General features: G+C 47.9%; 1 protein-coding gene across 1 annotated transcript in view; it reads right to left on the reverse strand.

Annotated features, from left to right (window-relative positions):
• Window positions 1–5729, reverse strand: part of cntfr (ciliary neurotrophic factor receptor) — a 46950-nt gene extending 41221 nt beyond the window's left edge. Inside the window, exon 1 of the mRNA XM_047045250.1 lies at window positions 5491–5729. The gene's annotated coding sequence lies outside the window, so the exon portion shown is untranslated. The remainder of the gene's footprint in view (window positions 1–5490) is intronic.
• Between the last annotated feature and the right edge of the window lie 9460 nt (window positions 5730–15189).

Below are 15189 nucleotides of genomic sequence, written 5' to 3' on the forward strand. Positions count from 1 at the left end.
TATTATCTAGGCATGTTTGCTACATGACACGTGTGTCAATAGTGTCTTGGAGGCCTATGGGAGGCGTGTTGGAGGCGTGTTGGGGGTTGGGACTGAAACATGACAGAGGTGGAGCCAGTAGTCTACACAGGAGCAGCACGTAGAGGAGTGGGACTGAAACGAGAGGAGCGGAGAGGGGATGAGTTTGCTGTTATCAGGGATGGGGAGGCTTAGAGAGACGTCTGTCTGGGTAAAGAGAAAAACAGCCTCCCTCTCATTTATCCTGCTTTCAAAGCAGCTTTCAGAGTGACAGTCAGAGCAGGTATTCAGCTGGGCTTTCTACCGGTTGTTTGTGTCTGTGTGCACTGTAAGAGGTTTACCCGCACATCCAGTAAACACCGGTTGCTCTATTCATCCATGATAGGACGCATTCACTTCACTCTGTGATGTGGGTGAAGGCTGTCTGTTATTGTTACTGAGTCCGTCCATAACATCAGCATCTAACAGGGAACCTGGGGTTAGTCTGGTGTGAGGTGAAACACCTGGAGAGAGAACTAAGATCACAGAGAGACTGACATAGAGAGTGGGGGAGAGAGAGGGGGGGGGGTAGAGAGGAATGCAGAGAGAGTGAAAGAGAACAACGGACTGAGAAAGAGAGTGATTTTTTACTCTTGGCTTTGGCAGTGTAAACCTGTGTGTAAGGTACACGAGAATGTGTGTGTGTGTGTGCGTGTGGGAGTGGGAGTCCCCTCAAGAATTGTAAATCAAGACAAATTTGAAATTGTGTGGAAATGTTCTTGATCCTTACAAGTTACTTTATTCTAGGGAGTTTAGAGTTAGGGTCAAAATTATGTGACGGGTTGAAGTTAGGAGTTAGGAATGGTTTTTAGGGGTTAGACTTAGGAGCCAGGGTTAGGTATTAATTTAGAGTTCTGAAAACTAGATTTTGAATCGGACTGAATGGTGAGTCCCAACAAGAACAGCAATACAAACGTACGTGTGTGTGTGTGTGTGTCTGTGCATCCTAGTAAATTTTCCTTTGGCAGCTTCCCAGAGGACCACTGCTCTCTGTAAGAGCAAATAAAAGATGCTAATACAATTAGGAGGCCAGCATACACACACACACACATTCACACACACACACACACACACACACACACACACACACACACACACATTCACACACACAAACATACGCCTCTGCCCAGCCCATTCTCTTTCAGTTCAAATGGAGCGTGTATCCCATGAAAGGAGGCAGGCCTAACAGAGTGTACACTTTGGAGGGAAAATAAACCAAACGCTGTCAGCTTAGCGTGCTAACATGGAGGGACCAGTAGAAGAGGAGGAAGAGAGGAGAAAAGAGAGAAGGGATGTGCTGGGCAGAGGAGCGTTTCAGAGGCCACCAGTCACTCAGCCAGCATGATTTATTTATTCATTTCCTCTTCCCTTTAATGGAAATATAAAAGGCAGCATTGATTAGTGTTTAAGGATCAGCAGTTAATAGATTAAAAGCCTCTAGTAGATGGGCAGGAAATACTGGCTTCAGACTCACTGCTCCCAGCCTCTCCATAATTACCTACATAGACACTGTGCCAGGCTGGCTCTGACTGAACAACGGGAGGCTGGGGACTGGGGTCTGGGAGGCTGCAGACTGTGGGATGGATGGAGGTCTGGGTACTGGGGGGTTGGAACACTGGGATTACAGGTTTGGGGCTGAGAGATTGGGATGACGGGAGGCTGGGAGGCTGGATAGTCTGCATGTGATGCCACTGAGAATTCATCTGACACAGCTTTAGTCTTCAGCCATGTTGACTGAGACACACTGACCAACTGACTGACCCAACAACAGCACTCTGAAAACCCTGTGAGGCAGGACAGGACAAATACACACACTCACACTCTACCGTAAATGATCCAGAGAATGTGGTAATGTGCAGAGCTAATACGGTATAGCTAAAAGCTAGTTCAGAGCTAATTTGGCACAGCTAAGAGCTAGCTAAAAGCTAACACCACAGCTGGCGGATAGCTCGGAGCTAAAACGTGCCAGCTAGTCACTTGCTTAAAGTTTCACAAACACATCCCAGACAATTGCTAGCTCAAAGATAACCATTTAAACATGCCACTGCTCACAGGTTAGCTCAAAGCTGAAACTGTAGCATATACCAATAAGAGATACAGTGTCTCGCTCATTATTGCTGTTAAATTCTCTCTTTAAAGTTGACACCCTGACCTGTATGAATTAGACATGCGGATCCCAGCTCTAACTAACCAGCCTAAGAGGTCCTCTATACAAGTGTGCATAAAAAACCATCACACCCTGGTTGTGAGCATACCATTTCCCTTTCAGAGATCACTGCAACATTCCTAAATGCCCACTAGTATTTACCTTATGTTGGTTAGTTGTTTTGTTAAAATCCCACTTTTATTATTTGTGGGTTGGTAAATGCCTCCATGTTGCTTGATGCGCAAGTGACTAAAGTGGAAGTTGTGAAGTGGTTTGACCTTTGACCTTGACGTGGTGGACGGATCCCTTATTTAGCAGGATTCTGGAACGGGGTTGGTGGGCTTGCATCAACCACACATCACAACGTCCGTAACCTAAACAAACAAAGCTGGACACAGCAACTGCCAGCTAGCGACTGCTTCCGTGACCCAGGGAAGATGGCGGCACCCAAAGCGTCTTGCAGCTGCGTTGGGGTAGTGTCACTCATCCATTTCGTTTTACAAGTAAGCTAGCCATGAGTGTTCTTAGTTGCACGCCTCACAGGTTGGTTATGTCAGAGATCTCAATGCCCCTCTTGTTGTCAAAGCCTGTCGAATGCACGTGGCTTGTTTTCTCTCAGCCCAGTGTGCCATGACAAAAACAAACACAAATAAGAAATTGTTTTTTATGAATAAAATATACAGATTTCTGTCGAAGAATTAGTGTTGAAGACAAAATGAGACAGAAATGATGATTGTTACCCCCCCCCCCTCTCTCTCTCTCTCTCTCTCTCTCTCTCTCTCTCTCAGTCTAATGGAGGTTAAATGTAGGGATACTACTATTTTGCATGTGTTTATATTTGTCTGCAACAGTGTAATCAAGTTGTTTCTCTAATGTCCATGGTGGTGTCACTGGTTGATGTCTGGCAGTTTTGAAAAGTTTTAGAAATCAAAACCTATCTCTCTCTTCTTTCTCTCTCTCTTTTGCCTTACCCCCCCACACACACACACACACTCCTCCCCCACACACCCACAAACACACACATATACACACACCTCTGATCCTCTTCAGACCAGCTCCTATTTGTATGGTTTGTGCATGCAGGGTGGGGTAGCCCCGGGCCTCGAGTTTAGGGTGGGGCACCCCCTCTGGGGCACCCCCCCTCCTTTGCATGGCAGGCTCGGACATCTGTACTAGGATGTTTCTCCTGGGAATGGGGGGGGGGGGGGAATGTGCCAAGGGCAATATTTGGCTAGTTTTATTTTACCTTTCATCTGTTTGAATCATAAACACAGGTTGGAGTGGGGGACGTCAGATTAGAGAGGAGAGGACTCCAGCCGCGCCTCTGAAGTGGGGTGGGGCACGGGAGAGGGGGCTGGGGGAGGTAACACTACACCTCGGTAGCAGTTGGAGCACTTAGGCAGGAGACACTGTATATCACTTCTCTGGACGCAGCTCATCTCCGCTCTCGCTCAGAGCCACTGGAACTATGTTACATTCAGAAAGGACAAGTGAGGAGAGCAGAGGAGAGGAGAGGGGGAGGACGGAGGAAGCTGAAAGGGAGGTGGGGGGAGAACTGGGGAGTGCACAGGAGGAGGAGGAAAAGAAGAATGGACACGAGAGGACAGAACAGGAGAGGATGGGACGGGGCAGAACAAGATGGGAGGGGGGAGAGAGGACAGGGAAGGGAAGGGGGGGAGGAAGGAATTAGAAGGGTAATGAGGGGGTAGGACGGAGGAGGAGGGGAAGGAGGGGGAGGGTTGTTCTGAGGGGTGTCTGTCTTGCTGCCTCTCAGCCTTTACCTCCAACAGGGCATGAAACTAGAAGTCATTAAGGCAAGGAGGCCTAAGCTGGTCCCCTTTGATCCTTACCGAGCAGGACTAAACACTCTGAAACACTCTCAAGAGACGGACGGAGGGGGGGGGGGGCTGAGGAGGGGTGGGCTGGGAAGGGATTGGGAGAAAGGATGAACACAGAGAGAGGGAGAGAGGGAAAGACACAGAGGGACAGAACGAGAGAAAAAGAACATCTCTCAGAATCCAGACAGATACATCAGATGCTCCCCCGCCCCCCCCCCATCCCTCCCCCCCTCCCTCCCCCCCTCCCTCCACCAGCAGAGGAGGGCGGGATCATCAGCGGGGGCTGGAGGGGGAGTGGGGAGGGGTGGGGGGGGCAGCAGAGAAAGGGGATTTCCGTTCAGGCCAATCAATCAGAGAGTGATAATGGCTTCCATGCAGGAGTGGTGACACGGGGTCAGACCTTCCCGTGACCCCCCAGAGAGGAGAGCTACACACAGTTCACTGTCCAGCCAGCCAGTGGGCTTCAATGGACACCACTTTCTCTCTCATTCCTCTCTTTCTTCTCTGCACCCTCCCCCCCCCCCCAGCCCAGGATTCCCCCTCCCTGCCTGTTTTCTCTTGATACACTCTGTTTTGTGTGTGTGTGCGGGGGGGGGGGGGGGTAAGAAAGAGCAATGAGGGTGAGAAAGAGGATGAGTGAGAGTGCTGAGGGGAGAAGAAAGGGGGGAGAGAAAGAAGAAGGGTGAGGGGGAGGTAGTGGGGGGAAGCAAGTGAGAGATTGTGTCAAGGAGGAAGGGGGTGAGAGACAGAGCGGGGGGTGGACAGGAGAAGGGCAGGGGGGGGGGGGGTGTCAGGGGTAGAGAAACTGCTCTCTGAGACTGCAAGTAGCGGAAAGACAGACAGCTGAGATAAGTCTCTCTCTTCACACTCTTTCTCTTTCTCTCTCTTTCTCTGTCTCCCTCTCTCTCTCGTGCTCTCCTTCATACTCTCTCTCCCTCTCTCTCTCGTGCTCTCCTTCATGCTCTCTCTCTCTCTCGCGCTCCCTCTCTCTTTGCTCCACATGTGTGTTGTAGGAGCGCTACAGCAGTACAATCATCTCCATATGAATAAAAACACTCCATCACCTCCAAACGCTCTGTGTGAGTGTGTGTATAAGTGTGTGTGTGTGTGTGAGTGTGTGTGTTTGAGAATACATTCATGTGAGGCTAAATGATGAGAACGAAGCGGCAACAATGCAAGCGTAATTCCAGGAGAGCTCCCCGCACATGCCTGCCATTCCATTCACCCTGAACCCCTCTAATAATTACAAGCATCACATTATTCAGATAGGAATCCTGCTGTTACCAGGCACTCTCCGCTCCGCTCCGCTCCTCACTTCTCCTCCCCCCTTCTCTTCTCCTCGCCACTGCTCTCCTCTTTTTCTTTTCCTGTCCTCCTCTCTGTCACACAGATCGAACAGCAAAATAGCCCTGGGGCAAACAGCAAGAAGAGAGGGATGACAGTACTCACTGAGTTGATCCTGGTAGCTGTCTCTATACTGTCCTCCTTCCGTCAGTCCAAACAGCAGATGCAGTGCGTTTTGTATGACGGAGTCCGTTCACGCGCACACCAGCGTGTGTATGTGTATGTGTGTGTGTGTGTGAGCGAGAGACAGTCCAATAGGGCTAAGTTGCCTTTGCAGCTGGTGCCTGATAGAGCAACAGAGAGTGTGTGTGTGTGTGTCTCTCTGTGTCTAGCTCTGCACTGGCTGAGTGGAGCTAAGGCACTTTTAAACAGGCTGTGCCTGACCATGTGACTAGCCTGCCAGCAGGCAGGAGTGCATTAGCAGACTAGCTATGCTGTGTCTGTGCGGCGCCCCCTAGCTCACAATCTCAGTACTGGAGGAGAACACGGCAACACACAATTGTGGGATAGCAACTTACGCACAAACACATATGCACACGCACAGCACAGACACATACACACTGACACACACACATAACTTGGCAACACGGAATGACAACACACAAAGCAGAGCAGTTAGATGGATCACACGCACACACACACACACAAAAAACACACACACACTGGGAAGTGAAAGCTTTGGAACAACTCAAACTTTTCCGAAACAGGGCTATGTTGCAAGACTCTCCTTGTTCCATCCCGACTTTGGAGAGCGAGAAAGAGAGAGAAAAGAGAAACAGACAGAGACAGAGGCAGAGGCAGAGACAGAGAGAGAGAGAGAGAGAGAGAGAGAGAGAGAGAGAGAGAGAGAGAGAGAGAGAGAGAGAGAGAGAGAGAGAGAAAGAGAGAGAGAGAGAGAGAGGAGAGAGAGAGAAGAGAGAGGAGAGAGAGAGAGAGAGAGAGAGAAAGAGAGAGGAGGGAAGGAGCAGGAAGCAGTGGGTTCGCTGGTACATCTCACTGAGCTCTGAGGAAGAACTGGAACATCTCCAGCACCTGGGGGTTAAACACACACCAACCCCTAACTGTCCCAGCCCTAATGTCCTATTGGTCTGATGGGAGATGTAGGAGGGGTTTGCTCCCCATCACGGCAACCTGCCCACTTCATTTCGAACATGTATGTTCAGGGCGTTATGATGGTGTGTTGTGTCAGGCTACCCACACACACACTCCACGGTCAGACATCTGGTGGAAAATGATCTCAACACTTGACGGGAACATCACTGTGTTTGTGAGTCTAACAAGCCAAACCAATCTTTTCAACATATTTTCTGTCATTGAAATCCCATTGCAGTACAGTTGCATCATGTGTAAATCCATGTCTAAATCTTGTGGTGTGCTTGTGTGCACACATTGCAGGGTGTGTTTTGGGGCTGCTTTTCTCTGGTCAGTCAGATAAAGACAGCCCCAAGGTCGAGAGGGGCTCCGTGAGGGCCCTTCCTGCTCTCTTCACCTCCGTCTGAGAATCCTGAACAAACCAGCAACTTCCACCAGACTGCCAGCCAGGCAGACAGAGCATGTTCGAATCCGACATGCTCAATTGTGTACTTTGGAGAAGAGTTGCTGGCCTGGTATTTGTTCCGTTTGGTTATCCCTGTATTGCTGTGTGCATGCTAAGTGGCTAAGTCATCCCTCTCTATCATCCATCCCTCCATCACACCGTCCCTTCATCCCTCCATCCCTGCATCCCTCTTTCCCTCCATGCCTTCATTACAAAATCTTTTCATCACTACGTGCCTGCATGCTCCTCTACCCGACAAAGTTATTGAATATATTTATTTACAAAGACTCATAAATAAACAATTTCTCCCTCTCTTTGTCATTCTCTCAAGATGGAACTCATTCTCCCAGTGCTCTCTTTCTCCCTCTCTCTCCCTCTCTTTTTCTCTCTATCTCGCTGTCTCTCTCCTCCTTCTCTCTCCGGCTCCTAGTTGTCCTCTGAGGAACATTTCCTGTTGTGTTTGATGAAAAGAATGCCACAACACAATTCTACAGGACATCAAAGACTCTGGTACCAGAAGCTGTACTCTAATGTCACCTAGCTGACAGCTATTGTTGTAGTTCTGCTCAGTGGAGGAGGGAGGGAGGAGGGAGGGGAGGAATGGGAGGAGAGAAGCAGAGATAACACAGACAAACAACATCATGTAAAACAACACTTGTCTGAGGGCCAAAACCTGATAAATATATGATAATAGAATACAGCACCGAGACTTCTGACTGTGTATGAAAATGTGACGTGTGCACGTGCGTGTGCACATGCGGGGGTTGAGTTTTCGAGTGTTTTTTTTGTCCTTGAGGAGTCTGTGTTTGTGACCTCCATCTCCCAAGACCCATCATCTCAGTATCTCCATTTTAAAAAGCCCCATCAAACGCCCTCAGATCTTCTGAGGAGCCTCCCGAAGCTGCTCAGCCTTCTCCAGCTTCCACAGGAGATTACATTCTTATTAGCTCTAAATACTGAATGTGTCCTTAGTCCAGGAATGTTATTGAAGGTTTAGAATTCCGCTAAGACTGGTCCAAATTAGGAAGCTGTTTGGCAGTTTCTAATCACTCTCCTAACCAGCCTAATCCCTGTTCAATTAAAATTCCAATTAGGCATAGAACAACAATCAACTGTATACTCGAGCCATAATGGGCACAAACATGCATAAAACACTATTAATCAACACAGAGATGCATACTGAAACACAGATAAACGCTGTTGGCGGGAAACAGACAACATTCTATGACACTCACATTCCTCCTTAACTCTGGGGCTGTTTCTACAAATTCGAGATCCATGAGGTTCTGTTCGACGGCCGTTGTCTTGTTTTCAAAGAAGACCACAATTAGGTTGTGTTTCCCGTCATGAGGGGCGACATCTCACATGGCCAGGCCACAGCTGAAAACAATGAGCCAGCCAGGCAGGACATGCAGGGGAAATACTTAATAAAAGAGAGACGGCTCGAAGAAAGCCAAGGAGAGCCTCCAGTTAACCACAACTTCAGAGCTTCACACATTCCAGGTCTGCAGCCCGCTGTGGGGGGAGAGTGTCAAAGCGAGTCCCCTGTCTGAGGAGATTTAGGCCGGCCGAGGAGATGAAACAGAGACCGGCCCCCCAACTCAGAGGCCTGCGGTCAACGCACACACGCACAGATGCACACACTAACACACACACACACACACACACACACACACACACACATGCACACCCTTAGAACTGCCAGGCTCCGCAGTCCTGGACTCATTAACACACTGTGTTCACACACACTGACACACACACACACATACACATGCACAAACACTCTCACTCTCACACACAAACACAGAACTTTCCACCCACGCCTCTTCGCCATATGATTCTAATCTTGGGTTTCTCTGACAAGCATTTGACTAATGAATGTCAATATTTTGGTTACAGTGATTCCCCTGTGTAAAAAGAAGGGGACAGGGGGGGGGGGGAGGGGGGGGGGCAGCGGTTTGCAGTCAGGGGTGTAAGTAGCCTGCAGGGGCCTGGTCATATTCTGACTGGGGTTAGGAAGAGAGGAGGGACATGGATAGAGGGAGAGAGAGGGAGGAGAGAGAGAGAGAGAGAGGAGAGAGAGAGAGAGAGAGAGGAGAGAGAGAGAGAGAGAGAGAGAGAGGAGAGAGAGAGAGAGAGAGAGAGGAGAGAGAGAGAGAGAGAGAGAGCGGTTGAGGTCGTACAGAATACTTTAACTCTGTCAGACCCAATCCCGACCAGGCCTTCAATCAGGACGTGATTTATGGACTGTGTGTGAATGTGTGTGCTGGTGTGTGTGTGTGTGTGTGTGTGTGATACCACATTTGACAGCCCAGCAGCATGTGTGCAGCAGTAGTTAGAGGGGGGTAACAAGTGGAGGGTTCTTGTTTGGCAAGGTTCTAAACTGTAATGGCTTTCTCTCAAGTTCTCCACTTCAGGCCATGTGTGTGTGTGCTTGAGTGTAACCACAGGTTAAGTGGTAGTCAGTCTGTTAGCCTGGGAACCGTTCAGGGTTTGGAGCTACACCAGTTCCACATTCCTCCTGTCCCTCCAACCAGACTACTGCACACTTGGACCCAGGTCATCCAGTGTGACCAGGGACCATTAACCACAGGTCCTGGAGAACCTGATGCTCCCTTTGGCTTCTGAACCACCTGAAGTCAGCACATAGTCAACAATTATCTGGACCAGCAGATAAGCAGGCAGACAGACAGACAGGTAATCCGGCAGGCAGGCAGGCAGGCAGGCAGGCAGGCAGGCAGGCAGGCAGGCAGGCAGGCAGGCAGGCAGACAGACAGACAGACAAACAGATGGGCAGGCAGGCAGGCAAGGAGACCAACAGCTGGACAAGTAGACAGGCTGACAGAAGGACAGAAAGTCAGTGAGCTGATTCTGACAGAAAGTCTGTGAGAGAGTTTCTGAATTGGGTTCAGGTTTTTAGGTGTAACTAAAGATGCAGCTTTTTAAAATCCTGCTTCCATTCTTCCTCCACAGTGACCCAGAAAAAAGAGAGAAATTTAAATTATTTCTGCGTCCTATTTAATGACACCAGAAAAAGCAAAAAATTAATCTCTCTGAACTGAGTCTCCCACTGAAGTTACTAAACAGTGACTGTCCAAGTCTGCTCTCTCTCTCTCTCTCTCTCTCTCTCTCTCTCTCTCTCTCTCTCTCTCTCTCTCTCTCTCTCTCTCTCTCTCTCTCGCTCTCGCTCTCGCTCTCTCTCTGTGCTGGTCTCTCATTGCAGCTCTCCCTTTGCAGACATTTCTCTCGGAACCACCCACCATCATAGATCCATTTTAACACTACCCAGCTTCAAACACTGACCCTGAAAACCTTTCCTCTGCCATATATAGAGTATAGTGTGTGTATTTGTACGTGTGTGTTGATGGGGCTGGCCAGCTAGAGACATCATAGATACATATGAGTCGACCAGAAAGCTGCCCACTGTCTTACTCACCAACAGAAGATGAGTAGAAAGTAGAGGTAGGGAGAATGAAAGAGAGAGAGAGAGAGAGAGAGAGAGAGAGAGAGAGAGAGAGAGAGAGAGAGAGAGAGAGAGAGAGAGAGAGAGAGAGAGAGATGAGTAGAACATGGTACCGGAGATACCGTTACCTTAGGTTACGTATCTTATCTCTCTGTCATTCTGAGAACTTTTAAGAGAGAGTAGCGACTTTTACCCCGAGAAGCACCTAGAAGCACTCCAATTTAGTTCCCTCCAATTTATTTCCTTCCTTTTCTCTCCATTCTGTGGAGCTCTCTACTCCACAGTCACACACCCCATGAGCAGAAAGAACACATTGTAGTCACATTCTGATAGGTCCACTCTCCAAACCAGTAAATGGACACCCCACAGCATGTGATGGGGCCAATGTCAATATAGGATGATGGTCCAATCAGAGACCATTTTAATGGGCCACCTGATAGACTGCTCACATTAGCGGGACAGGGTGTCTCAATGGTAACCCAGTTTAGGATGTACTTCTGTGTGTGTGTTGGTGTGTGTCTATGTGTGTGTAAGGGCACTGAGGGGGTTTTCTGTTTGTGTCAAGCAATGTTATCCTGGAATCACACTTTGTAATCCATTCTCCTGTTTCTGCTGACCCTGAAAGAACAGTGGTGTGTGCGTGTGAATGTGTGTGTGTGTGTGTTTGAGTGTGTCTGTGTGTGTGTGTGTGTGTGTGCATGTGTGTGAGTGTGTCTCTGTGTGTGTGGGGGTGTGTTGTTAAAGGGATTACTGAGATCCCGGTTACACCTGTGTGTTGGAATGGCTGGATCAGAGTTTGATCTGAAGGGCTGAGGCATTCCCACAGTGCTGAGGGAGAGCACCACCCAGTACATATGGACCTCTCTCCCCCAGCCTAAACCCAGTACATCTGGACCTCTCTCCCCCAGCCTAAACCCAGTACATGTGGACCTCTCTCGCCCAGCCTAAACACAGTCTTAACCTTGCCCTCACCTAAACCCATCCCTAACATGGACCCAATCTAGCCCAGCCCAGCCTCAAGCCAGCCCCAACCTCAGCTCAGGCACCCAACCCTGTCAAACCCTTCCTTAGCCTATCCTAAACCCAACCCAACCTAGACCAATCCAACTCAACCTAGCCATAAACTATCCCATATCCAGCTCCAACTATTCCTCTCCAACTTTGCCTTCATCTATTACTAAGTAGGACTGGGTATTCTAGACCACTGCAATCTCAACACAGCGCAACATTGACACTTCCCCATAAACCAGCCCAGGATGTGTAGCTACAACCTTTAGCATGTGTTACCTAACAGCACAAACACATTCCTGTGTGGATGTCAGGGATTAAGGAGTCATGCAAGCTGCCTTTTGGAGAAACCATTTTAAAAAGGCGGTTTTGTCGGACTTGGAAAACAGTTCCATATGTTTAAAGTGCCACTTTTAGCTTTTAATATTCAGTTTTGTTGCTAGGGAGAGGCAGGATGAAAGACACAATAAAAACAACGACGTCAGCAGCATCATGGAGTGTCCAGGCTTAACACTAGCGTAGAGGATCTGGATCACAAGCGGCCATCTGGTTCTTGGGCCCTGATGCTGCTGGGTTCTGGGTCTGTTCTGGGTTCCTCCCCCAATTAGCACCACTAGTCGTAGCACCAGTTTGTCTCTGGAAAACGGGGAAGGCAGCAGACATGGTTGGAAAACCCTTGTTTGTCGTCTTGTAAAACAATGTAGACAGCATGGGATTGGTCGAGGTGGGGACAGAACCTCAGCCTTGGAAACTGGGAATGTGAAGACTTAATTTCCGCGATACAGAACCCTTAACTACCTGGGTTAAGACAAGCCACATGCCATTTCCACTTCCTATAACAAATCCATAATACAGTAAATGCCTGATTACAATCAAAACACAGCTCTTTTCTGCACTGATTCTGAGCTAAAGTGGGGAAACTCTCACAGTACACACTACAAAAAACGTGTGTAAATCAGCTCCTGCCAAATGCTGTGATCCAACCCAAACAGCTCGGCACCACAGACAGGACCAAGCTCCCTGCTGGGAAAACCAAGCGCCTGTTTACATCGATTATTTGAACACAAAATATTCCCAGATGGAGTTTATCTCTGCTTGCTTATCTCAATGGAAATATGGTTTGATATGGTCGAAACAGATTTGCAATTCATTCCAGTTTGTTTGCACGTTCCCATTGTAGAGGACCATGGTCTGTTGCAGTGATGTTCTGACCAGACTGATACATTCAACTCAGATCTGTAGTTCAATCCTCATAGATGTGGGGTTGGACAGTGCTGGGCATGTGAGGACTCAGAGAGTCAGGCTGGACACATCTGAGCGTGGGAGGCTGGAGATCATCAAGGCATGTTCAGACGTAGACCACATACAGATGGCCGCTGGCTCCACGACAACCTTCCACATTCCAAGAAAGAGATTTCCTGAAACAAGCTTTAATTTGATCAATGGACATCGTGAACATGGAAAGATAAGACCGTAATCCATCCTCCCTCAACATTTACTGACTCCAAACACCCCATCCCTCCAGCCACTCCCCCCGTCTCTCATTCCAGCCTGTCATGTCTCTCCTCCTCCCCTGCGTCTCCCCTGTCCTCTCCCTCCTCCTCCCTCCATTCTGACCCCAAGCTGTTTCCTTGTGATGGAGAGTTGCCAGTTCTTCTCTGGCAGAAGGCTGCAGTATTTCATTTGGTTAATTACAGATAAATGAGGCATGCGTACAAGGCTAGATGAGCGTGGATGAGGGGTGTGCATTTGGAGACCAGAGCCCAGACATCTCCGTCATCCTCAGCCTGCCCGGGGTCATTGATGGAACGCTGGAGGTCTGTCTGGCTGGGTAATTGGGGATGATTTATGACAGAGATAGGCTTCACAATATACCAAAGACTAACACCGTGAACACGTTAATGATGAGAGATATACCAGCCAACACTGGGAGGCTGGGATCCCGACCTAAACCATTGAGATGAAACCGAGGAGATAATTGGTGGAGCAAAAACATGAGAGCAGTAAGGCGAGTTGGGTTCCACCTTCTTCTGAAGGTCCATATTGACATCTACATTTACACTATCAGTAACGATTGGCTGTAACTCTGTTGATAAGCTTCTTGGCAAGAGTGTGCATCTAGAAATCAAATAGACCTGAGAAGTTAAACAAACTCCTACTAGAGAGCAATACTCAACAGGAAACAGCACACAGTTTTTCTGCAAATCAACACTGAGTTATTTGTACAGTATAAACTTTTAAATTGAGTAGGGTTCATTCCCAGTGAGTTAACTCCTCATAATAACCAATGTTCTATCACAACGTTCTCATTTAAATATATTTAATCAGGAAACAAAATTTCTTCTGCCTTTTTTATTTTAATAATGGATATTTCATCATGTTCTTATTCAGTTAATGTTCTCAGACACTCCAAAGCAGAAGAAGATAGGTCAACATGCCTCCACTCACATCATCTCTCTATTCAACTGGAGTTAACCAAACAGTGAAATACGTTCACCTCTTTGATTATCATATTAATTAATCTTGCTTACTTGGTCGTGTAATTTAAACATTTGCTAGGGTGGGAAGGAGGAAAGGGTGGCGTGAAGGGAATAAGAAGGAGGTCCAAAAGAGCAGAATCCCAGCAGAGAATCCAGATTCGTCTCTGTTCTCTCAGTAAACAGAGAACCAACACATGCTCTGAGCGACACCTGTAACAGAAGAATAACCCTTTGGAAAAATAGAGTTCTAATCAGAATTTGAAGGTGTTCGTTCTCAGCTCTGGAGAAGTCTGTCTGAAACCTTGGTTCTTTCTGATCAGAGCACTCCTTTCAAAGAGGAGATCAGTTAACCTACCGTTGCAGTTTGTTGCAGTGTGGCACCGCAGAGAACGAGGTTGTGTGGATTCCTTTCTTTACCAGACTGTCTAATTCTAGCACTGTTAGGGCTTATTATCCCCTCCCAGGGCAGGGACATTACTGGGTCATTAGTGGTCATTATGTACCAATGTAGTCCTCACTGGGTGATTAGAGGGAATGCAGACGACAGGCAGGAGCGCAGAGAAAGCCTGCCCACCTGCTGTCCTGCCAAGCTGCTGCCTTCGGCCACGTTACTCTGACTACACTCACTTCTTACTCTGACTACACTCACTTCTTACTCTGACTACACTCACTTCTTACTTTGACTACACTCACTTCTTACTCTGACTACACTCACTTCTTACTCTGACTACACTCACTTCTTACTCTGACTACACTCACTTCTTACTCTGACTACACTCACTTCTTACTCTGACTACACTCTGATGTTAGTTTGATAGCACTCTGATGATGCTCTGATGCTACCATAATAGTACTTTGATTGTACTCTGATGTTACCATGATAGTACTTTGATTATGCTCTGATATTACTATGATAGTACTCTGATTAGTACTTTGAACTTTAGCATCATCTTGACCATCATCATCTTCATCATCTGTCATTCACGTGTGTAAATATACAAGATCAAATATGAATCTATTTGAACAGTAACAGCAAGTGGTTCATAGAAGTTTCTTGTTCCTGGAGTTTTGACTGTGTCCCAGAGTACGGGCCAATCAGGACACACTGTGGCTGATTGAATCAGTTGAAGCCTTTGTGAGTACGTTATGCGTAAACAATGTGTGTGTGTGTGTGTGCATGCGGCTGATAGGACAGATAATGAGACTCATCTCCATCTGTACGGTCACCTTGCAGTTTCAACTGTTACACTGCTGTTACCTTTACAACACAACCTGAACACACCACAGAATACTGATGTCACACACACACACACACG

This window comes from Hypomesus transpacificus, chromosome 22 (genome assembly GCF_021917145.1).
Source record: "Hypomesus transpacificus isolate Combined female chromosome 22, fHypTra1, whole genome shotgun sequence".
Taxonomy (NCBI): Eukaryota; Metazoa; Chordata; class Actinopteri; order Osmeriformes; family Osmeridae; genus Hypomesus; species Hypomesus transpacificus.